The sequence below is a fragment of the Sapajus apella genome, unplaced genomic scaffold (assembly GCF_009761245.1).
Source record: "Sapajus apella isolate SASKATOON/1434 unplaced genomic scaffold, GSC_monkey_1.0 scaffold187, whole genome shotgun sequence".
NCBI lineage: Eukaryota > Metazoa > Chordata > Mammalia > Primates > Cebidae > Sapajus > Sapajus apella.
The window spans coordinates 464,657-490,535 of NW_022437127.1; the positions used below are offsets into that span (position 1 = coordinate 464,657).

The window sequence follows — 25,879 nt, forward strand, 5'->3', positions numbered from 1 at the left end:
TTTTTTTTTTTTTTTTTTTTTTTTTTTTTTTTTTTTTTTGAGATGATGTCTTGCTCTGTTGCCCAGGCTGGAGTGTAATGGCGCAATCTCAGCTCACTGCAACCTCTGCTTCCTGGGTTCAAGCGATTCTCCTGTCTCAGCCTCCCAAGCAGCTGGGATTACAGGCCTATGCCACCATGCCCGGCTAATTTTTTATATTTTTGTAGAGATGGGGTTTCACCATGTTGGCCAGGCTGGTCTCAAAGTCCTGACCTCAAGTGATCCACCTACCTCGGCCTCCCAAAGTGCTGGAATTACAGGCGTGAGCCGCCGCACCTGGCCGAAACTTGGCTTTTATCTCTGCTAATATGCTAGTTGAGTGACCAAGGACATTCCATTCAACTTCCTAGTTCCAAATTTTTTTTATCTAAAAGATGGAAGGAGAGGTGAGGGAGGAATGGATCAAATGATTCATAGGGTTCTTTCTAACCTTAGCAGTTTGATTTTTGGCTTATTCATTCCGTGACAAAATCACAAGCTTCTCAAATGCAGAGAATTTCCTTTCTCTACTATATGGAATATATACACTGCTTGACGCAGATGGTGCTTAATAAATGCTACCTTAGAAAACTGCTTTTCTACCCCTACCACTAGGAATGTTAAACCTTAGAGTGCCCCTCCTACAGCCTGTGTCCTGAAGGGGCTCTCAGACCCACACTGGGAATTGCTATTCTGGACCAGGGCGTCGGAAGCTGAGACTACCAGCACACTGTATTAGTCATGAATAGGGGCACACCTAACAGCTCTGCCTTTTTAAGTAAATGTGTTTATGGTTTGTGCTGCTTTCCTCAGTAAGATCGTTTCCTTGCAAGTAATGAGAGCTGTGTGTGATATGGTTGAAATCCTGTCCCTCGGCTGAGATGGAGAACTCACGTGATGCTGAGTGGGGCCCATTATCCCAACGGCACTCACAGGAATGCTAAGTCTGGTAAATATTAACTCGAACCACAGCGGCAGTTAGGAGGCAGCAAGCAGTCTACCCACCATCCTGAACCTATCACTTTGGGGGTAGTTTCTGATTTTTCTTTCCTTGGCTTGAGCGTTGTGTTTATTCCCCCTTTCATTCATTCTTCCTCTTCTCTTCAAAAGCAAAAACAAGACATTATATTTCCTCCATTCATCTCTGACTGGAAACTGTGATGTTCTCATTCATTTCAGAGCAGAAGGTTTTCCCTGTTTTGCCTAAGCGACGTACAACATATTTTATTCATCCTTCCCTGCCTCCATGCCACAGGCCTGAGCATTGGAAGAACTCTGGAGTCTTCCAAAGGCCTTGAGGAACAGACTCTCATTGCAGGCAGCTGTAGATTGAATACATGGATTGTGAAAGCACCTCAAAACCAATCCTATGTGCTGGAGCTTTCCTTGGCGGAAGAGAGGCATATGATATTTTCCCATGTGGCAGAGGAAGGAGTGACAGACGAGATGGAAGAAAGCTAACACACATCTGAATGTACGTAAGAAAAGACTTATAACTAAAAGGGAGGAGCTGTGGTTTAGATTAAAACCACAAAGGAAGTGAAGGATGTTACCACTTTCCTCTTTGTGGGTAGAAGATTCTCCTTTGGCTCATCTAATGGGCTCTGTGAGACTGAGTCTTCCTATAGGAATATGTTGATGCCTCCTACCCTTTTAGAAAAGCATCACGCACAGTGGTTTGTGGTCTTAAAGAGTTTAGACTTAATTTTGAAAGCATAAACAAGCCACAAAGCACCTCCATTTCTAATTCCATTGTCCCAAGCCTGCTTCTCCTACTGTAAATAGAAAAGCAAAGAATTACAGCTCTCTGGGAAATGAAGGAAAGGAAAAGCCCCTTTCCCAAGTTACCTAAGCGATTTCCCTACCTTACCTAAATTTTCCTTTGTTTTCCAGGTAGAGACCTTGTGGCTGTTTTGACTTAGCAAAGGAAATTATTAGTAGCTCTTTTCCTCTAATAGCCACCATAATTGAGGACCTACTATGTGCTGGGTATTTCCCTTGTACTATCTCTGAACTTCCCAAACTTCTAAAGTATAGGTTTTATTACTATCATTTTTATAAGTGAAAAAAAAAACAGGGGCTCAGAAAAATCAATTGCCCAGCAATGGCCTTAAGCCTTGTATCCAGGTGTGTTTGATGATAACACTGGTGCTTCTCCCTGCCTCTCCTTCAAATCTGACTTCAGAAGTAAATTTTGGCCATCAATGTCACAAACTTGAAAGTGGGTTTGAAACCTGGCTCCACCTCTAATTATCAAGGTGACCCTGGGCAAATTATTTGTCTCTGAAGTCTTAGCTGGTATTTCTTGTCCTGTATGACAATTGCTTAGATAACGCTGGGAGAGGCTTTCTTATTGGCATCTTCTTAGAATTAAATGAAGCAACAGATGTGAAGACACGGCATATCACGTAAAGTCCCAAATCATGTAACTGGCAAACAGTAAACTCCCAAAGTGACAGCCATATGCTAATCGTGTACAGGTTCTAGACCAAACTATGAAACAGCTGAACTCTACTTCAGGGAACCCTCTGTTTTTGTAAACTCCCCATCCTCATTCCCGTCACTCTCACTTTCTAGAAAAATGGATCACGGTGTAAGTAGCTGTGAAGACTTGGAAAACAAAAGTCATGCTTCTTCAACGATAAAACAAAAGAAGCAAGTGTTAGCTGTAGAATTTCATCCTTCTAACGTGTGAACCGAAGGCAGTGGTTTTGTCTTTTGTTTGGGAGAAGGTGGATTGCTGTAGGGTAGGAAAAAGGAAACCCCGTGAGCTCCCCAGCCACACTGTGCACAGGACCTACGGCAGCTCTTTAATCTAATGCTTCTTTTTCTGGATACATTCAGTGTAGGGTCACTTGTAGATTCCAGGTCTCAGCTGCTTTTGATCAGAACTTTTTTTTTCTTTCTGTGGTGATTTTGCATGAATTTTAGACGCCGGCGACTTTCAGTTGCCTGAGTCTGTTTTTCATTGCAGATATTTGTCAGGTTTTTACATCTAGGTTGCATTTGGAATGCTTTTCTTTTTGTCTTCTCTGATGATTTTATGTGAACTTCTGATTCTGGATTTCTTTCCAATTTATTTTAAACATAATATTTACATATTTTCATGATTACAAAATTAATAACCGTTCGTTGTGGAGAATTAGAACAAAAGAAAAAAACAACTTAATTACCCATAAACCCAGCATCCAGAGCACTTTTCACATTTTACTGCGTTTCCTTCCAGCTTTTCTCTATGCCTATATATGTGCCTATCTATGTAAATTGTATGTATGTATATGTTTTGCAAAATCGGGATAAGACCATGTATGCATTTTGTATCTTACTGTTTCATATAACTTTATGTCGTGAGCATTTCTTGCATGCGATAAAATGTTTCTGTGAAAGATTTATGTCTGCATAGTATTTCATCATATGAAGGTACCAAGGTTTATTTAACCACTCCCATTCTGCTCTATGCTTAGATGTTTCTTTGTATAAATTTCTCTCCAAGTTTCCCCATTTCCTTTTGCTTTGTAACTTATTCCTAGAAAGGGAATTATTAAGGAAATTAGGACAAAGAATATGAACACTTCATTTTGTATTTAAAAACGTATTTATACCTGGCTATTTTAATACAAACAGCCTGTGTATGGCCTTTTAAAAGCTTCTTGCTATCAGTGCCAAATTGATTTCCACAAATATTCCTCTAGTACAGGGTAGCAAACTAAGACCCAAAGGCCAACTCTGTCCTGTGGCCTGTTTTTGTGCAGCGTATGAGCTAAGGATGGTTTTTACATATTTAAATGCTTAGGGAAAAAAATCAAAATAATAATACTGCATGACATGTGAAAATTATATGAAATTCACATTTCAGTGTCCATAAATAAAGTTATTTCTGGAGCAAAGCTATGCCCATTCATTTACATATTGTCTATGGCTGCTTTCACTCTACAGTGGCAGGGCGAAGTAGTTGCAATAGACACTGTATGACCTGCAAATCCAAAAATATTTACATCTGCCTTTTACAGAAATCGTTTACCAATCCCTGCTTTAGTATATAATCCTACAAGCTGCATATGAGAGTGTTCAGTTGACCACACACATGTTGACACTGAACACTGGGATTTTCTTATCCTTTGTTAATTTCAGCAAGTCAACAAGTGTTTGCCATGTACCAGGCCCTCATGAAAAATGCAATTAACTTCGTATTTCTTTGATTACTAAGTTAGGATGAGTTTTTCCGTAAGTCTATTTTTTTCTATTAATATTCTGTGTATATAAAATACTAAATTTCAACTCAGGCATTTACATTTTTCATATCCCTTTGTATGAGCTCTTTACTAAGAATATTAATGTCTTTACAGTCATTTGTTGAAATCATAATTGCTGGAAATATTTTGCTTTCATTAGATTGTATGCCTGTTATTTTTATTTTTTAATTTTTTACTTTTTTTGAGACAGAATCTTGCTCTGTTGTCCAGGCTGGAGTGCATGGGCACAATCTCAGCTCATTGCAACCTCCACCTTCCGGATTCAAGTGATCCTCCTGCCTCAGCCTCCCAAGTAGCTGGAATTATAAACATGTGCCACCACGCCTGGCTAATTTTTGTATTTTTAGTAGAGACGGAATTTCACCATGTTGGCCTGGCTGGTCTCGAACTCCTGGCCTCAGGTGTTCCATCTACCTTGACCTCCCAAAGTGCTGGTTACAGGCGTAAGCCACTGTGCCCGGCCTAGATTGTTTGCCTTTTATTATTTTTTTTTACATAGAGAATTTTACATTTGTATGTAGTCAAGTCTATTCAATATTTTTAAATTTTTATTTTAAGAATATCTTTCCCTGTCCCCAAGTTCAGATAAATATTCGCCTTTATTTTCTTTCATTTCTTTAATGAATTCATTTTTATATTTGCCTCTTTCATCCCTCTGTAATTGTTTTTTCTCTAACTCTGGCCTGCAGAACCTCTGGCATTATTTGTTGTATGGTACGAGATGAGGATCTTAAATGTGCTTCCAGGCCGTAGAATAATTATTCCAATATATTTTTTTAATCCAGTTACCTGTGACGTCATCTTCACTAATTTCCAGTTATGTTTAGTGGTGTATGTGTCTCTTGCTTTTGTTGCTGATTCCTTGTGGATGTGCATCTTATTGTTCCCGACTAGGCCCACATTGAATACAGACTCTCGCTGGATTTTCAGATTTATATCTCGTGTGCGCCTCGCATGTACTACGCCTTTCCGACTGTGTATTTCGGTAGCATCTTTCCTTCTTTTGGTCAGTTTGTCAGGAATGCAGTAGAAGCTTAACTTCTAAAGTACACAAATGGTAAGGAACCTTCCTACAAAACAAGAGATGAGGGCCAGGGCCGGCCCTTGCACATAGGTGAACTGTGAACTGTGGAACACATTCATAACCACTTCAGGTGACAAAGGCTTTAGCTTTGTAACCTCGGAGGTTGGAGGTTTTCTGGCCAAATAGCATCAACTGGCATAAAAAGAGGAAATCTCTGGACGGGGCTCCCAGAAGAGCTGTTACATGATGCACAGCCCCTAACCTTCTGTTAACGGCTCACCCCAACCCAGCCTTGGTTCACAGTGGAGTTATTTCATTTACCAGGTGTGAAAATTGGATTTTACCTCAGAGGAGGGGAGTTATTACCTATCAGGTCTGCTCTTTAGGGGAGCAGAGATTGTGGTGGGATTTATTAAAAGAGATTTGCTATGCATGGAACATATAATTAGAGATGTGTTCCTTTATAACTGGATTTGCAATCTTTGTCATTTTAGGAGTGCAGTTTTTGCTTTCTGTTTTTCTGACAACCTTCTTTTCCATGTAGGTTGCACACATCCTACCTCAGATCTGAATATTTTATATGGCACCATTCTGCCAAGAGACGGACCTCAGGGGTGTGACATGTGACAAACAGTACAGCTTGGGGGGATGGTGGGGACTGCCTGTAGTTTGGATGCTGATATTAGTCACACATGATGCTAAGGATGGAGAGGGGACGACGAAGTAATTTTCATGTTAATTAATTGCTGTGTAGTCCAGGCCTCGGTGTCATGGATGTATTAGGGTCATTCTCAGACCCTCTGATGGGGTACTCTTGAAAATCGAGTTCTGATTTAATTACCTGTTGTTAGAGGATATATAAGACAGCCTCAAAGTTAGTACCTGGTTAACTACACCTGCTTTTTAAAAAGACACCTTGTTTATTATCATGGTGAACTGGGGGTGGCTGAATTTATTACTGTTTAGCATTTCTAGAACACTTTGTTCTTGCTGAGTGCTTTAAACGTATTTATGTATGTATATTGGTTGCTCTTCGCAGCGCTCCCAAGGGATGAGTGGGTGATAAGTTTTATGATCACCTGCTTTTCCAAGGAGGAAACAGGAGCTCCTTAGAAGAGAAGGGGCTTGCCTGGGTTTATAGCTCAGAGCTCCTGCCACCTTGTTAGGGGATAAATGTGATAAATTCAGCCCTTGCTCTGCCCACTCTCAGCCCAGGAGTACCCCCTGTGCTCCATCCCATATCCCACTAATTACGGTGGGATCCAAAATAAAAGCCATCACTATTATTGGCCTCTCTGTGCTGGGTACTTTATATCTCAACCGATCACCTTCCCCATAAAGTTGCCTTATTAACGCCTGCTTTTCTTTCAAAGGCTCTGCTGTTTTCCCCATCACCCGGCTTGGATCCCTGAAGTCATGTGTGACTCAGCCTTTCCACCCACTTCAGTTGCCCAGGGAGCCATGTAGATTCTGCCACACAAACGTCTTACCTTTGTCCCTTCCCTCCTCTTCCCCCTCCCACTACCAAAATTCAGTCCTCACTACCCCCTATTTGGACAACTGTAGTAGCCTTTAACTGGGTCCCCACACTTCCCATCCTAAGTTCTGTCTGGTAAACCTTCCTCAAGCAAGGCTCTGATAAATACCACTCTCCCACTGGGTCCATTCTCAGGAGCCTTCCCATTTAAGTGCAGATTCTTATCTTGCACTCAGAGGTCATCTTCCTTTTTGGCCTTTTCGCCTACCAAGCCACTGAACAACTTGACTGCACATCAGGCGCTTGGCTAGCAGGCGCCTGCCGTGAGCGGTTCTGATCTGGCCTGTCTGCTCCCGGGCCAGGGGCCCGCCCTTAATAGGCCTCCATGTCATCCCAGTGCTCCGGACCCTCTGGACCACACAGTGCTCTCGCGGGCTCTTCTCAAGCTGGGAGTCTTCAGCCCCTGTCCCGGCTATGCTGTTCTTTTACCCTGAAACGCTATCTCCACCTGTTGACATTTTTCTCATGCGTTAATACGCAGCTCAAATTTCTCCTTCGTGAACCTTTTCTAGTTGTTACAAAGGGATAGGATGCAAACTCCTTAGCCTTAAATTTCAGATGCACCGTTTTACAATTCCAGGCCCATCTCCTACCTTCCTGCCTGGTTCCTCCACTATCCCTAAGCGCTCCCACCTCACCGAAAGGGTTCTCAGCATAGGCCCTTTACAGAGACTCGGCTCATATGTCACTTACTCCGTGCCACATTCATCACGACGTCAGTCTTGCTAGACTCTCCCCCGCCCCCATGGCCGCTAAGTCACCCCCTCCTCTGTGCTTCCCCAGACTTTATCCGCCCAAGAGAGAACCCAACAACAGTAGCTTACTTGCGGTTTATCTGTTTAACTTGAGCACTAGGCCGTGAACTTGGCTCAGGCTGGGTTCTGAGGACCTAGCCCGGAGTGCACAGGCAGTCAGTCCTAGAATGCACGCAGGAATCCATCTCTTGCTTCCCAACCGCCTCTCCCCCGAAACAGGCTTTGCCCTTTGCACCTCTGCCGTTGCATTTCTCCTCCTATCTTTTCTGTACTTCTTTTACTCACCCTGCTAGATTGCAAGCCCCCTTGAGGGGAGAAACCTCGTGGGACGTTGCTCCCTCTCCCCAAGTCTGGCTCCTTAACCCTGGCGGGAGGTCAATAAACGTTTGTTTGATTGCGTTGTAGGATGCTGTGCCCAGCTAGCTGCTAAACAACCTCATTCAAGGGGTTAACTAATAACACTCAGAGAAGTTCTTCTCCTTAGGGGGCATTTGCATTTTAATGGGACTCTTAAAAACCCAAAGGAAATGCTCTCTAACGGTGAGATTTCAGGCCTTGTAGGAAGGCGTGCGTGCGTGCGTGCGTGCGCGTGCGTGTGTGCTTGCGTGCGTGCGTGCGCGCGCGGTGTTTGATGGGTATTAGGAAAAGTTCCTCCAGCCCAGGGGGGTTTAAACTTTTCTGTGCCCCCATGAGCAGTCTCATGAAGCCTATGAACAGAATAATGATTTTAGACACATAAATTACGTAGGATTACAAAAATAGTTTATAATGAAATACAATGATCTAAATATTAAAAACATCAAGTTTGTGATATAGTAATATGTGCTTCTTCATTAGAGCATTAATTAAAAAGTCTACTGGCAGGTCATAATTATTGTAATGCCATAGTGATGACTATTGGCGATATTGGGATATCTGTGATTCTGCAGGTTAAAAAGTCATGAGCTGCTCATAGCACCTTGATCTGTTGCCTAGATCCATAATTGAAGGAAATGATAATTTTCAGCTAGAAGTTAATGGATGCAAAGATTTTTTTTTTTTTCTCCATCCAAGTTCTAGCCTTAGTTTCTGTTATGGACCTGGGTTAAGAGGCCCTACTTAGCTGAAACTTCAATATGATGTGGGTGGTCCTTACGCCAGTGTCATTTCAGACCCTAGGCTTCCTTATCTACTCTCCAGTACTTTGACCTTGAACTCTCAGATCCTTATATTTTACCCTTTATTTAACAAAAAAGACAGTATACATTTACTTTATTTACAGAAATATGAAATAAAGAGAAACGAAAAGGATTGTTTGGGTTCTCCTTCCATCAGCCAAGACGTCAAGATGTCAGACTTTGGGAGAAAGAGAGGCTCACTAGTTTCCTAGCCTGGGAGCACCCCCTCCCAGAAGTGCTATCCGTGGGGTGGGGCCAGGCCAGGAGAAAGAGGAGGATTTGTCCCAAATTCAGAGGTAGAAAGCAGTTGCAGAGTTTACCTGAGAGTCTCTGCTGTCTCTTTCTAAATTCAGAAGTCAATATTGGGACCCAAGAGCGTGATTCTAGGGGTGGTCCAGCATCGTATTCATCTTGATGGATAGTGACTAAGTGATACATTGCGTTTGAGGCCCTGTACTCCCTAATGCTGATGTTATTTCTAATTTAGGTTAAAGTGTTTGTGCAGTTCTCTTTTTAGCCCCAAAATACAGGGAACACATTCAATCCATTCCCAGTTATCTTCATATATATTAGTTATTTAGAGGCAATTTTTCCTCCAGACAGATTTACCCTACTGTTTGCCACGACTTGGGACTCATACCTCTGCTCTCAGTGGTTGCGTGCTTAGAGGATACCAGTGAATTTTAATATTAGCAGTACATAGTGTTACCAGGGTGAGCACCATATTAGCTCAGGCAAACCACCATCCAATACCCTAATGGTATTGACGCTGAATGCTTTTCCCTTGACATCTTCCTTTTCTCTTGCATACTTTTCCTTTCATGAGCTCGTTCATTTTCCTGGCTTCAGCTCTCACCTCTTCACCTCCAACCTGCCCTCCCACCTGGCAAGACATATCCATTTTGGTGTTCAGTCACCCATAATTCTAAAACTTGACTCTCTTTCGTCCTTTACAAATCCGCTTCACTTTTCTAAAATGCAGCTTTATTGAGGTGTAATTTACAAACCGTAAAATTTACCCATTTTAAGTGTATGATTCAATGACTTTTATTTTTGTAAATGTACAGTGTTGTGCAACCATCACTTAAAATCCACTTTTAGAACTTTTACTTCACCCCAAAAAGATCCCTCTACCTATTTGCAGTGGATCCCCACTCCCACCCCCACTAATCTCTTTTCTGTGTCTATAGATTTGCTTTTTCTGGATGTTTCATGTAAATGAAGTCGTGCAATCTGTAGTCTTTTGCATCTGACTTCTTTCAGTCTTCTTTTGCTTAACATAGTGATTTTGAGGCACATCATGTAGTGCGTATCAGCAGTTCATTTCCCATTGCTGAATAATATTTCATTGTTGTATGGATAGACCACATTTATTTACCCATTCATCGGTTGATGGACATTCAGATTGATTCTGCTTTTTGGCTGCTAGGAATAATGCTCCTATGAATATTCACATACAATTCATTGTGTAGACATACATTTTTATTTCTCTTAGATAGACACCTAGAAGTAGAATTTCTGAGTCACATGGTAAACGTGCATTGAACTTTTTAAGAAACTGCTAAACGGTTTTTGAAGGTGACCACAGCATTTTGCATTCCCAGCAGCAATGTATGAAAGTCATAGTTTCTTCCCATTTTCACCAACACCTGGCCTTATCTTTCTTTTTTATTATAGCCATTCCTAGCTGATGTGTAGTGGTATCTCACTACAGACCAGTGTCATTTTTAATTTTATTTTTATAGAAACGAGGTCTTGCCATCTTGCCCAGGCTGGTCTCTAACTCCTGGGCTCAAGCCATCCTCCTGTCTCAGTCTCCCAAAGTGCTGAGATTACCGGCATGAGCCAACAACACGTCTTCTCCAGTGTCACTTTTGAATGCGTCTCACTTCTGACCACACTGTCCCCACTTTCCACCAATTTTATGGCTAGAAAGTAAACTTACACTGTCCTTCCTTCCTCTTATATTTACATGCTGCAGAAGTAAGCTGCTACAGCCTTCTTCAGCTAGCACCTGAATTTCCTACTTCTCCATTTCTCTTTATGCTGCCCTACCTGGATCTGCATCATTTCACACCTGAATTTCTGCCATTTTTTGGCTTCTCTCCTTGCCTGTTGTAGCTTTCTTCGAATCTTCCTTCCTGTAGCTGCAGATTAATTGTTAAAATACTAACATGAAAAGAGCATGCATGGATACAGAATCAGGGGATCTGTGTTCTAGTTCAGGAATCACCACTCATCGTCACATGACCTTGAACTAGTCTTGTAACTTACCTGAGCCCAGCTCCTTTGTTAAGGTACTCAACCTCTCTGAGCCTGGTTGCCTCATATGCAAATTAAGGATAATTATAGAACCTTTCTTATAGAGTTGTTACATAATGTATGCAAAGCACAGTGCCCGGATGTATGAAGAGCACTCAATCAGTTCTGGCAAATGTTGTTATTTTAACGATTATTATGACTATTATTATTAATCATGATGATGGGAGCAATCTACTAGGCCTATCAGACGGCTGTCATAAGGATCAAGTGTGGCTGTGAATATAAAAAATACTTTGAAAGATACCATGCGAATTACAAGGGTGTTATTTTTACACTGCTTTCCCCTTGCATAAGGAGAAAGTCAGGGCAGGATGGCAGCAAGAACACAGGCTTTGCCATTAGCCTGGCATTCAAATCTGGACTGTGCTTTTTAACTGTTGCAAGGCTTGGACAAGTCATGTACCCTCTCCATTTTGGTTTTCTCACCTGTAAAATGGGTACAATTATAAATCACATGCAGGATAACGCTGTCAGAATTGTGCCTATTCCATAAGCAATATTCCGTAACCTGTAGCTTTTTAAAAAGAATAACTCAGTGTATTCTTCTTGTGTACTTTCTCTAAATTATATTCTTCGTAATTAATTCCCACCTTATTTATCTATCTGTATTCCCCACTGATCCCAACACACGAATCGAAGAGAGGCTACAAGGTGGAAAGTTTACGCATTTTCACCTCAGGCTGCCTCTGGTTTTAATCTCAGCTCTACTACTTGTAAGGGTTATTGCCGAGTTTAAAATGAAGAAACTGAGACCAGTATAAAAAAAATTAAATGCCAGTTTATTCAGCTCCCGCTCGAGGTTCTATGGTCCGGGGAAAGGGGGCCAGAGAAGTCGCACTGATGTGGGGTTTTTGGGGCTGTAACGAGCAACAGCAGGGCGCTCTGATTGGCTCTGGGGGAGCGGGATTGGGCCGCTATTGGTTGTCGGGTTGTTGGGCGGGTTTTTTGGTGCAAGATTTGGTTAGGGTTGCATCCGCCGGAATTCCCGACTAGAGGGCTGGGTGCACAACTGGGTGCTGAGTGCAGAGCTGGGTGGCTGTCTGGGCTCCTGATGAGGAGGCGTCCGGCCTTAGCTACTCTCTAGACACACGACTCAGCACAGTTACCTTACCTTTCTAAGTATCTGGCCCCTCAACTGCAAAACAGTTGAGGAGGAGCAAATCATACCTCATGGGGTTATTGTGTATATAAACAAATAAGATCATAGAAAGTCTTTAGAATAGCTTGGCACATGCACATACTAAATACTCAGTGAACAGCAGCTGCCATTGTGTTTGTTTCCAGTCACCTTTACCGCTGTCGTTTTCTGATTCACTGCCCCCACATATGCCCGGCTCCCTCCAGTCTCTGGCTTGGCTCCTTGTCTCTCCCTCCTGGTCATCCTCCCCTCCTGGAACTGCCCAAATCCTATTCTTCAAGGCCATTTCGGCTTCTGATCCTTCACAAAATTGTCACACACTACTCCAGATTGTAATCATTGCTTCCGGTCCCGTCCTCCCACTCCCCGGAAATCTGTGGTTTGTGTCGTGTCTGTAATTCGGCTTAGGAATTAATGATTAAGCATCTTCTGTTGAAGTTGTTTCCTAAACTGGACTCTAAGGTTCCTGAGGAGGGGCATTTGCTCAGCTTCTAATGAAGCTGCTTGGTTTGGCACTAGACACATAGTAGGTGATTATGAATGCCTGACTGATAAACAATAACTTAGAAAGCAAACATGTAAAAGTCATTATGAGATTTTACAAACGGGTTCCTCAACCACCTGGATAGTGTCCTAAGTGACTGAATCAGGAGTGATCCTGAGCAGTGTTATTCCAAAACACCAGCACAGAGAAAGGAGTGGTTGATGCAGAACTCCAAAATCAAGGTCAGCACTGTTTAAGTTAGCAAAGCCTGTCTTTACTGGCACACATGACCTTGTTTTTGTTTTCCTCATCACTTCTTGGCATCTCTCGCCCATCTCAACCACTTCTTTCAATCCCAGCGGACTTGCTGCCCTCAGAAAGCCCTCTGAGTATCTTTCCTTCTCTCTTGAGTTTCTGGAGAAAGTTCTCCAAGCTTCAGAATTAGCCTTTCCTGTCTTACCCACAATATCCCCTCAGTGCAGTTAGCAGTTAAGGAGGATAGAGGTCTGGCCAGATAGCACATTAAAATGAAACAGGGCTAACCTTTTATTATGTTATCCTCCCAAGGGCTGGGGGAAGTGACATCTTAAATCCAAACTATGCATTTCTAATGGCAGAATTTAAAAGAGTGTGTCAGGAGAGTTGAAGTGATACCAGTAAGTGAGGCTGGGTGTGAGGATGAGTGAGGTATTGAGGGGATAGCTTTTTCAGTGTCCCTGAAATCTCCCCACAGGCCAATTCTATTTTGGACAATCCAGAGACGACCGAATGCAATAATAAGAACCAACATTTATCGGGCTCTTAGCTATGTGCTAGGCACTATTCCTACATGTCTACAGTCACTCATTTATTTCCACACTACTTCGGGAGAAAAATACCTATTATCAGTACTCCACTTTACGGGGGTGGGGGGAGAACCCTAGAGAGGTTAAGTAATCTTTCCACGTTTATATAGCCTGCTCATGGTAGAAGTGGGATTCAAAATCAGGTGGTTTCCACCCATAAGTGGCTTTTTGAATCCTGTGTTTCCCCTTGTAAACATTCTGGGAAAACAGAGGAACAAAAATCGTGAGAAACAAACCTAGATATTATCATTATTACCATCGCCATCATCATCACAGCAGACAAGGTGCTGTCCCTGTTGTGTGCAGGGCACTGCACGAAGTGTTGAAAAGACAAAGAGGCACCCAGCCCCACTGCATGCTTGAATTAGCCTGACCCTCAGGTTGCCTCAAATGCCTCCACCGCCATGAAGCAGTTTCTGTTCATTTCTTCCCCCTCAAATAATGTATCCCCTCTGGTTGCTGATTCACTTTTTGCTTCTCTGCCATTTATTTATTACCTTTTATCTTGCATTGTGGTTATATATACACGTTGTCACACATCTGAGCCTTCGCACATTGCTGAGTCCTTTGCCTGGCTGACTTGTAGACATTTTTTAAGATTCCACTCAGGTCTTATTGCATACTTTGACTCTCCTGCCTGGACTGGATACCTCTCTTCTGTATGCCCCGAACACTGGGTATGTATTCATATCATCCCACTTATTATTAGTGATTATAAGTGTTTACTTGTCAATATGTTTAACAACGTAGATCCCAGATCCCAACATCAGGGGAGTTAAGTTATATTTTTTTGAATCTTCAGCATTTTGCACAATACCTAGCACATGGCAGTCACTTAGTAAACTCTTTTTTCCTTTTTAATGAATGAACCCTCCATACAAATCTGACTACACTTTGAAAACAGAATTGAATGTCTGACTCATTTTTGGTATCCCCCAAAATGCTCTGCACTTAGTAGATGCTCAATAAATATTGCAATGAATCAATAATGGAAAAACAAAAGAGATGTGAGATTCTGCTCTTGGGATATGGGGGAAGAGTGGGATCTAGAGTAAAAGTTTGCATATCTAGGCTATGTTTTTAAGTTGATGATAATAGACATCCACCACTGAAATAGATGAGAAAGAAAACATTGTTTTTGACTACAATTACTTGGCTACAAAAATGTAGTTTAATATCCAAACCCAGATCCATATGACTCTAAAACCAATATTGTTTCTGTTATACAATATTGTATAACAATAGATATAAGGTAGATAGAGGGGCCCTCGTTGGTCCAGAAGAACCAGTAGGGCCTAAATAATTAGAAAGGAATAGACACTGCATGAACTATGTAAAAAATGGTGGTATATGTAAAGCCCTTTTTAAAGAAAGATCTATCTGGGAAGAGCATGTAGAATTGACTGATGAGGGAAGAGGCTGGAGGCAGGAATATCTATGGCAACAGTCTCATCTTGGAAACAGAAAACAAAAAATTGATTTAAGGAGGAATTTGTGGACACTGGTGATGAGAAGAGACAAAGACAGAAGATGTTGAGTCAGGATTACCACAAAGTTTTGAGCCTAAATGAAAGATACAGGGAATTCAGAAGAGAGACTTAATTTTGACAGATGGTGAGTTTGCTTTTTGACATGTTAAGTCCTTCTAGATGAGCAAGCTGAGTAAATAGAAATTCAGGATTAAGTTCAAGAGAGGCCTGAGCTAGACCTGTAGATGTGTTGGCCATAGCTAAAGTAAACTTCAAAGAGGTGATAGCTGAAGTTAGGAAAGTGAAATGACTTAGGGAAAGTTGCAGAGAGACAAGATCAAAGAGCCAAAGACTTTAAAGAACATCCACAATTAGAAGACAACGGGAAGAATTTAAATCAATAAAGAAGACAAAACCGTAATATCATCGCATCTTGGAATTAACAACTAAGAAGAGATTCCAGGAGGAAAGGATATTCATACATGAATTTGGCAATTAGGTTTGGGCATATTGGGCAGAGCATTTTGGTAGAATGGTTGGGTTAATTACAGAGGAGGAAATGCAATGGTTGTGGCAGAGAATGTAGGTTGCCCTTTGGATAAATTGGGAATAAAAAGAAAGGGGGAAAAAGGAGTACTAATGTAAGAAAAATTTTACTGAAGATTCCCAGCAAAGAGTAAGAAGCCAATGGCAGGGAGAAGAGTGAGCAAGACACTTCAGAGGTGAGAGGAGGGGCAAGGCTGGTCTTGCACTATAAAAGAAGTACGGAGAAAATTGGGAATAATTGCTGTGAGAAATGATAGTGACAACAATGAGGATATATAAAAAGATTACAAAGTGATAAAGTAATTCAGTGTCATTACCTGAATTTTGGTTGGGATCCATTTTATTGGCTTCACATTTTTTCTAACAATGTCTGGTTGACCAGATATCAAAAAAAGGAAGTGCAGGTACATCTTAGCATTAGGCATTTCCATTGCCAGAATGGTGGATGGTCAAGGATTCCGTGGAGATCATGTGGCCAGTGAGTACAACCTGAATGCAAACCATGAAGGTGAAATCAAGGCTAAAATAGTTGGGTAGTAATTCCAGAGAAACTGGGAAGAGGTTGACTGTGTGAAGTAGGAAGAGTCCAGTAGCAAAGGCTGAAGTCAGGAAAAACAAAACAGGTCATCTGGAGGACAAAATTCCTAGGGAAATGTCCAGGAGAATGAAACAAAATGAACTGGTAGAAACACCCAGAATTATTGTGGGGGAAGCAGTTATGAATAAGAAATGAGGTTAGGTGTGGTGGTTTATGCCTATAATCCCAACCCTTTGGTAGGCCAAGGCAGGAGGATTGCTTGAGGGTAGGAATTTGAGGCCAGCCTGGGCAACATTCTTTGCTTTCGAAAAGAAAAAAAAAAAACTAAGAATAAGAAATGAAGTAATAAATTAGTGGAAATTGAGGAGGAAAAGGGAAGCGGGATCCTAGGGATGGATGTGAAGAACTGGTAGGAAGACCAAGAGAGTTGGAGAGAAATGGTTAAAGCATGTGGAACACGTAGGTTGTCCCTTGGTAAGGCATGATGGACAATGGTTAAACTGGAAAAGTGGGGAAGCATTGGGATCATCATGTCAATCATTTAGGGCTCAGGAAATGGCAGGCAGAATGTCACAAAACTTGAATTTTAGAAGGTCATGAAAGTAGGAGGCACAACCATATAAGTTTGAGCATGAAAAAAAAGGGGACACATTGGTGGTGCCTTCTTGTGGGATGTGAGTGTCATTTCAAAGCTTCATGAGGATGGTGCCTCTGATTCCCAGGTTGTGGAGCGCAGGTTTGTGGTGACACAGAACAAGACTCAAGCTCTCATCGACTGCCAAGGGCCTCAGGTGAAGCTGCAGGAGGAAAGGAAGTGGAAATATTGATTTCTACCTAACAAAGGAGACAATTAGTCCTAAATTTTACAACCAGGGATGAAGCTCCGGGACTCCCCCACTGACTTCAGTAGACTGGCAAAAGGTAGGATAGGGAGATTTGTTTCTTTTTCCTGGGAAAGCTAAAGAAGAAATAATTTCCTGGCCATGTTATTACAGCTTTGGGGCACAGCACTATGAAAGTCAAGAGATTAGATTGACTTTCTAATGGTTAGATGCTATTCCATTCTAACCCTTCATTTTCAATCATTAATGACTCTCTCGGTCGTATTCTTTTGGAGCTGAATTCACCAGTTTTGGTGAACAATGAGGTAGATGAATCGGTAATAAATATTAACAGTACAAGCAGCAGGAACCTATGGACAAGCTGAGGGCTTCGACCAAGGCAAGAATTTGTTAGGCCCTCATAACCCTGACACCAGCTGGCTGAGTGGGCTCAACTTTTCTTAGTCTTAGTTTCAACATTTCTAAGGTAGACTTTCAGATTCTCTCCCACAATAATAAATATTGTTAGGAATGAACAATCATTGGAATTTAGAATACTGCTGTGGAGTCTTGGACTCAAATTCTAGTCCCTAAAACTGAGCATAATCTTGGCAAATCATTGAACTTCTATGCCTTAGAATTCTGTAAGATAGGATGGAACTCCTTCCAATCCTAAAATTTAGGTGTAAGATTATTCAAGATCTGAGGAAACAAAAGCGCTTGTTGCCGCAACTTGAAAGTGGAGTTTACAGGTGGAAAAACTGGAGGCAAACCTAACATAAATGCTATGATTAGCTGAAGAACTAGGAAGTCAAACTTAGATCATCTATGTTTGCAGCACACTGAGTGCTCATCATTACGAGAGGCAAATTTCAGTAAGTGAGAAAATCAAAACCATGTCTCTTTTGCATCAAAATCCTTTATTTTTAGCAATTTTACCATTTGGGTTAAAAAAATGATTTCTTATCTTAAAATTTCTAGAGTAGCAGTAACAGTTTGAAGCCTTTATCCACAGGATGCTTTTAAAAAATCATTTCATTATCCATTAATGTTTATGTACATACAGTGTGTTAAATCCTTATACACCAAAAATAGAATTCTTTCTCAAGTGAAATGAAAATGCATACAAGGTAGAAAATTCAGAAGACAAAAATTCTAGTAAAATAAACTATTTAATAGAATAAATCCTATTTTAAAACACATTTCTATCCCATGTGCAATGTAGCCAAATTATTATTTCTATGAAACCTCTAACCTTTAGATTTCATGACTTTTAGCATGCTTAAATTCTCAATATCATTATTCTTTTACCCTAGTGTTGTATGTTTAATATTCATTTGCACTTATCTTCTGATTCAGTAATAATTTTGAACTTTGATACATATGGCTACATGAGGGCTTAATGCTTAGTAAAATGGCTAAGACTTTCTTTTAACATGTGTATTATTGTTATAATGAGTTTGTTTTGAGCTTCCTGAGCAGAGGTGATCTGGTCTGGGATCCCCCTAGGACAGAGCTTGTTTTGGTAGTGGTTTTCTCTTATAAATAAAATCTGAGTTCCTTCTTTTTACCTACATCAGCAATTCCAAATATTCCTTGCATATTCCTGATTTGGTTGTCTTTTCTAATATCATAAGAAAAGTCCGTACGTCCATACCTGACTTTTTCCTCTTGCTTTCTTTCACAGGGGTTCTTAGCTATGTTATATCAAATATTCCATGCCCAAAATTTGACAAAAGGTATTTCATTAATTATTTTCTATTTGGAATCCTTCAATTTATCTTGATATCGTCTATACCTACTATGCCTTTCTCCATGACAGAAGACAAAGAGAAAATAGCCTGCCACAGTTTTTCATAGGATCTAAGCAGGAGAGACAGGGTGTAGAAACTTACATTGACCAGTTAAGAGTTTTAAATGATTTCGAACGCAGATCAGCTTTATCATTTAGGGCTCTTTTGTACCATCCTTTACAACTAGCACTATTCCTTAAAAGGTTGCCCAAGGAAGGTTTCCTTTGGGAAGGGAAACTGACCAGGAATGAGTACCCTGGTTAAAACCATGGGTGGCAGAAGCAAGAGCAGAAGATTTATCTCGTTCTACTGGCCATATTGCCTTCATCTGTCCCCAGGGACAACACGCAGTACACTCTAACATGGGCAGTCTTCACCTAACTGATTCGGAAGAGGTGCGGGGTCGGTGCACACAGTTGCAGAAGCACAAGGCAGGAGTACAGAGGTTTAACAACAGTGTATTTTGGGGGGAGTGGGTGCGGAGCAGACAGGTCTGTAAGAACGGTTGTTCACCGCAGCAGCCGGGCCACACAGATAAAGCAGGAGTAGCCCGACTCCGAGCTTTGATTCAGCAACATGCTGTAACCACGCAGCAGTCATTTTTCCTTCTGAGAAAAAGTGTAACCTAATGGGCTACCCTCCCATGACAGCGCTGGGATCCCCGGGCTTTGAGCCCTCTGGGGCAGAAGTCGTCCGAACAATCAGGGGAGCTACCCCGGCTGCGAAGCGACGTGAGGTCCTGGGCAGAGATGCCCTCTGTGGGCACCAGGCCGCGATGCCTGAGCCAGGCTGGGCCGGGCCCGAGGTGGAAGGAGACCCTGCGCCCCCAGCGCACCGGCGGGACCCCTGCGCTGCGCAGAGGGCGGCGGGTGGGGACCGCTCCCCTGCGAGGGGAGAAAGCCGGCCTCGGCCAGGCGGGGCAGACTCGGTGGTGGGGAGACGGGACGGGAGAGCACGGCGGAACTGCGTCCTGGAGGTGTGAGGAGGTGGCCTTGGAGGCTGACGGCTAGGCCGGGACCTGGGACGCAGGGAGGAGTGAGGGAAAGACCGGTTCCTCGATTCGTTTCTGTCAAAGATGGCCAAATTCCACGCTGCCCTTCCCCCTCCGCGCCTTTCCTAGCCCCCGCCTTGGCTGCTCCCAGGGCTGCGCGAGGCGGCGGGGAGGTCCGGGAGAGCGCGCGCGTGGGGAGGAGGGGACGGGAAGCGGAGACCCTCCTGGGCTGCAGCTCCCGCCCGCCGGCCCCTCGGGAGGCTCTGGAGTTGGGGACCAGGGCTCTGCCGCTTTAAGCTAGGGAGTGACGGCTCGGGGGCGGGCCCTGAGGGCGTGCCTATGCAAACCAGGAGGCGGTGCCGGTGGTGGGCGGGCCCGTAGTAAAATGTAGGGGCGGGGCGGCGGGAGGCGCGGCTGCCTGGTGGGCGGGGCCTCGCGGGAAGGCGGGGGCGGGAGGAGGCCGCGACGGGTTGGTACCATCGCGCGCGTCCGGGGAGGGGGACGAGTGACTTTCCCCGGAGGGGCGGGCCCTTCCCGGCGGCGGGGCCGGACGCTGGGGCGGGGCGGGGCGGTCCCCGTTCCCCGCGGGCGGGACGTCGGGCCGGCGGGAGGGGGCACCCTCGGCTCGCGTCCGAGGCGGGGCCGGCTGTACCTTTCGTGGCGCGGTGCGGCGGGGGAGGGCCGAAGGGAGGGAAGGGGCGGGACCGGGAGGGGGGAGCCGGAAAGGGGGAGGCGCCGGCGGACAATGGAGCCTATGTGTGCTTGCGGGAGTGGGACGGCGCCGCCGCCGCTGCCGCCGCCGGGGGGAGACGCTGCGCCGCCGCTACCGCTGGCCCCGGCCCCGGCCCCCCGGGGCTGAGAGCCACCCGGGACCCTAGCCCCCGCCCTGCTCCGCGCCTCCTTTCCCCTCCCCCACTCCTGCCTCCGGGGTAAGTGGCACCTGGGGGAGGGGGAGGGGAAGGGCCGGAGTCGGGGGTAGTGGGGGCCAGGTCCGCGTCCGCGTCCGCGTGTTCTGAGCCGGTTTGGGGGCAGGGGCAGCCACAGCCGCGCAGAGCGGGGTGGAGAGGGGCAGCCAAGGGGCGGGGGCCAGCGTTGCGGGTTTAGTGAGTCGAGTCTGGAGGAACCTGTGGGGGGAGGTGGGGGTGCTTCACGGGCGTTGGGGACAGACGGAGGCATCTCTCATATTTTTTAGAGGTTGTGTCCCAAGCTGTGCTTGGAGAGGTTAAACGAGGAGAGTGAGGACGGTCCCAGGGTCCTGGGATGCAGGGGTGTTGGAGGGGCCAGATGGAGAGCTAAATAAGGGAATTGGGACTGAGTTTGATGGGGTCTGTAAGACCCCTGAGATGGATGAAGGTAAAGGGGACTTCGCAACCCGGTGACTTGTTGAAGGGTGGGGGTAGGTAGAAGCTGAGAAGAATGTATGAGTGGTTAAGGGCCCGAGCAGGTGAGTTGGTGACGTCTAGGTCACTGAGTCATTGTGGGGGTCGTGGGACACACAGGCGATTTCCAAAGTGGAGCCCTAGTCACTGGCCTTTGAAAGTTGCAAAGACTATTAAGATGTCAGCGATTAGTGTTGGGTGAGCTGGTGAAATGGAGATGTCCTAAGTAAAACAAGGCAAGGTTGGTTATTCTGTCCAGAGGGAAGGAGAGGGAGGGGCCAGAGGCCTGTGATAGTGTTGCTGGGGGCCTTATGGGAAGGCTACCAGGCATAAAGGAGGAGGCCAGAAATCTGTCCTCCAACAGGTCTGCAGGAGGGTAAGGAAGAATGGGTTTTTAGTGATAGAAGAAACTTAGCGCCTAGATTGGGAGTCCAGCTGGGGACTAATAAAGTTAGTAGATAAGTTAGAGAAATGGACACAACTATCCCTTAGTAGAGAGTCTATAAGATGGGATGGAATTGATGCGAAATTAGACTTTGATTACAGCAAACTTAGGTAAATCCCTGGCAGTGACCAGTGGGAAAATGATTGTCTACTCGAAGACTTACATTTTGGTCAGTGATGTGTATTGGAGTTAGCACTTGATATTTTCAGGAATTAAATGTTCCTTCTTGGGGCAGAGATTTGGACTTTTGCGTACCAAGCAAAGTGATGAATTAGAACTAACAGTAAGGATAAACAGTAAAATCGTTGAGCGATAGGAAGAGGCGGCAAAGCATGTTTGCAGTAAGACTCACGTGAGCTTGGAACCTTTGCGGAAATTGTGCAACGTGATGGTCCTGTTTTCTGTTTTTTACTGAATAGTAGTGATTAGAAAGTTTTAGCAAGGAAGAAATGTTTGTGTGAATAGTGTGATGACCCTACGTAAAAATTTAAGAAAGACCCCCTTATTCACTATTGAAAAACACCCAAACTATTAAAGACAGCGATGGGTTTATAAGAGGAGATGTTAGTTAAATGGCATAGGGTGCTTTGAGAAATGAAGTTTCCATTAGTTGTTTGAGGGTTTGGACAAGAAGAGAAATTGTATCTTATTTTATTTTTATTTTTTTATTTATTTTTGAGACAGAGTCTCACTTTGTTGCCCTGGCCGGAGTGCGGTAGTGCAATCTTGGCTCACTGCAGCCTCCACCGCCCGGGTTCAAGCGATTCTCCTGCCTCAGCCTCCACAAGTAGCTGGGATTATAGGCGCATGCCACCATGCCCAACTAATTTTTGTACTTTTAGTAGAGACAGGATTTCACCATGTTGGCCAGAGTGGTCTCGAACTCCTGACTTAAGGTGATCCACCCAACTTGGCCTCCCAGAGTGCTGGGATTACAGGTGTGAGTCACTGCACCCAGCTAAAAGAGAAATTTTAATGTAAATTTGAGAAAAGTTGAGATGAGGGAGGGGAGTATGAAATTTGGAGTTTTATGACCTAAAGATTTGAAATTGAACCATTAAAACATCTTGGTAATAACCATGTTGAATATAAGATGATAATGGTTTCAAAAGAGATGATAGATAGACAGGGAGGTCATTGGCTAAAAGATAAAAGAACAATTTCCATGGAGTTCTCTTTGAATAAGGCAAGTACATGTCACTTGGCTGTTCAGAAGTGTCTGCTCCTGTGAATCCAGAGAAAATGCTGTCTGATTTGTGAGGAAAAAGAATACAGAGGTTTCACAAGCATTGTCATCAACTAAATATACGGTACAGTAGTTAGAGCCTTGGATGTAAAATCAGGGAGTTAGTTTTCCCATTGACTTATGTGTGACTTTGAACAAATCCCTCATTTATCTCCAGTTCTCCCATCTATAAAGTAGTAAGACCACTTGCCCTAACAACTCATCATGGTGTTTCAGCCTAACAGGTTAACCGCAAAGTGCTCTGAACATCTCTGAGAATGAGAGATTACGTCGCCCACCTCTTCTTGTATCTGTAAAACTACTCTCTCCCTACCAGACCAAATTCAGCCTTCGTAATGTGCTTAATCAAGGAACAAAAAGGAGTATTTTGTACATCTGTCTGGTTCTGTTGTTTGGGTTTTTGTTTTATATTAGTTTTGAAAGGTAATGCCTCTCTCTCTGGTGACAAGACAGTAACAGTGATGACAATTGGAGACATGTACGCAGAGGTCCCCACAGGAGAGTAGGGAGATAGATGGTGTGAGTGCTGACCTGGGCTAACCCATCCTCAAATGTCTGGCCTTCGATATGTTTCCTGGCTTCCTGGCAGCTTAATTTTCTTCAGCTATGAAATAGTGTTGGTGGAATAGCTACTCTGTCTGCCTTGGTGAAGATTACTTGCTCTAGATCAGAGGTTCTTAACCGCATGCATCCCATGTGCTCCTTTGGCAGTCTAGTGAAACAGAGGACCCCCTTGAGAATGTTGTTTAAATGCACAAAATAAAATACATTGAATTATAAATGAAATGGAAACAGTCATCAAAATATTAATTGTAACAGTACACAGTATATGTTTCTTTATAACACATTAAATAATAAAATGTAGCTGCAGCTCTAATGATACTGTAATTTTTGAATTAGTGTATATGTTATGCCAAGGTATCTGCAACAGCTATGTGACATGAACATGTCTTGTGGTTTCTATTGGTGACAAGGTCACAGAATTGCGAATACTAACAGGCGTGGTTACTTCCATTCACAATTGAAGGCCATGCTAAGTTTTACTTAGAGGTTAGTCAAAATGAACATCTGAGTTTTTCCCAGCAAGCTCACAAACATTTTCCCCTCCCCCAAGTCTATCCACAGACCTCTTGGGAGTCAATGGATCCCAAGCTAAAAAGGATGAGTTCGTGGCCTTTGCAGGGACATGCGTGAAGCTGGAAACCACCATTCTTAGGAAACTAACACAGGAACAGAAAACCAAACACCGCATGTTCTCACTCTTAAGTGGGAGTTGAACAATGAGAACACATGGACACAGGGAGGGGAACGTCACACACCGGGGCCTGTCGGGGGATGGGGATCTAGGGGAGGGACAGCATTAGGGGAAATACCTAATGTAGGTGACAGGCTGATAGGTGCAGCAACCTACCATAGTACATGTATACCTATATAACAAACCCGCGTGTTCTGTACACGCATCCCAGAACTGAAAGTATAATAAAAAATAAAATAAAAAGAACTCTTACTCTAGACCAGCTGGAAAGTTATGTTATCTGATGACCATTTGCATTTTAGGCTTTGCAGTATCTTTTAGCATCTCCGTCATGCTAAGAACAGGAGCATAGAGGAGACATGAAACAAAAGTCCATTTCACAGCCGGCGGTGACTGTTATTGGTTGTGGAAAACGTTAAAAACGATGATTAAAATGAGGCTCTTGTATCTGGTGGCTTTTGCTTTTCTAAACTCCCGGTCACCCGTTAGCATGGTTAGTGGGACGGACTTGAACTGCAGCTACCCTGCTGTGGACTTCTTGTATTTTGAGTTTTAGTGGTTTTGCCTGCCTTCTCCATTTTAGACCTAATTGTTTTCTTACTGTTTCTTTTTCCAAACATTGCTTTGGCCACAGAGCACTGGGGAATGAGTGGTTGTCCTTGGAATCAGTATGAATTGGGGTATAAAGTTGTCTTTCCTCTTATCCCTATAGGACTGAATGTGGGACTAGCTGGTGTCATTTCTACATTGACCTAAACATTCTCATCTGTTTGGGAGGCAGAGATCATTTTTGGAAAGTTCTTCTGTGTCCCGATGTAGAAGAAATAGCAAATTGGACATATTGAAAGGTAAAGAACATGATGATAAGTTAATTGTGATGCAGTCTAAATATGTTGGATTTTTGCTTCTGTTTCTGTAGGGCCTCTTGTAAGTTAAAACTACATTGATTCATTATTCTAAGAATTCTCAAGGCCAAAGTCATCAAACTAAATGCAAGTCAAAAATATAAGAGCAGTTACTTTACACCTTTCCATGAGCGGGCACTTGTGCAGTAACTCATTTCATAGGGCCAAGGAGAAAGGCAGGTGGGGAGAAGTTAAACAGGTATTTATCATGTCATCGTTGGTTTGTGTGAATGCAAGGTAAAGGTAGCAATACACCAGCCCCAAGCTCATTATAATACATGGATCAAACAGCATTGATTGAGTTTCTACCGGGTATCAGGTGCTGAGAGGAGGAGCAACAGTGCCCTCGGAGAGTGTTCTGTCTACACGTAACAGGATACGGTTTTGTGTTATAATAGTGTGATTACACTGCAGGGCCGGGGGGCATGGAGGACATACAGAGGAGAGTTGCTGATCAAGGAGAATTTCACAGAGAAGGGACGTTTGTGCTGAAATACTCTTCTGGGCTGCCATTATTCCAGATGGTATAGTCGAAATTCATTTTTGAATCCTTGAATTTTGTCAGAACTCTTCAGCTTGATGTAAAATTGTATTTGCTTAAAGTTAGCTATTAAAAGGTGACATGTATTTTTACCCCATGCGTACTAAAATGTACATTAATATTTGCTTGAACCAAGTTTTTCTTTGCATGCCCATTGCATAGTTTACCTTTCTCCACGTTGAGGAAAAAGTGGTTTGGTTTTTCCTATTGTGTACTTTTTCTGAGAGGAATCCTTTTAGTAGTCAGTGTGCCAGAAGTGAAGAATGAGCTAGGAATGCAGTCCTGAGGCCTTTTAGTTCCACATTCTAAGTTTGATACTATGCCTTTTATGGAGTAGTGGTCATAGCATAGAAATGAAATTTGTTAGACGTGACATCGTTCTAATAAACTGGACTTCTTAGAGCAGGGGAATGGGAA

General features: G+C 43.4%; 1 protein-coding gene across 1 annotated transcript in view; it reads left to right on the forward strand.

Moving 5' to 3' along the window:
* BCL9 (BCL9 transcription coactivator) overlaps nt 1-25,879 on the forward strand; it is an 86,477-nt gene that overhangs the window by 40,706 nt on the left and 19,892 nt on the right.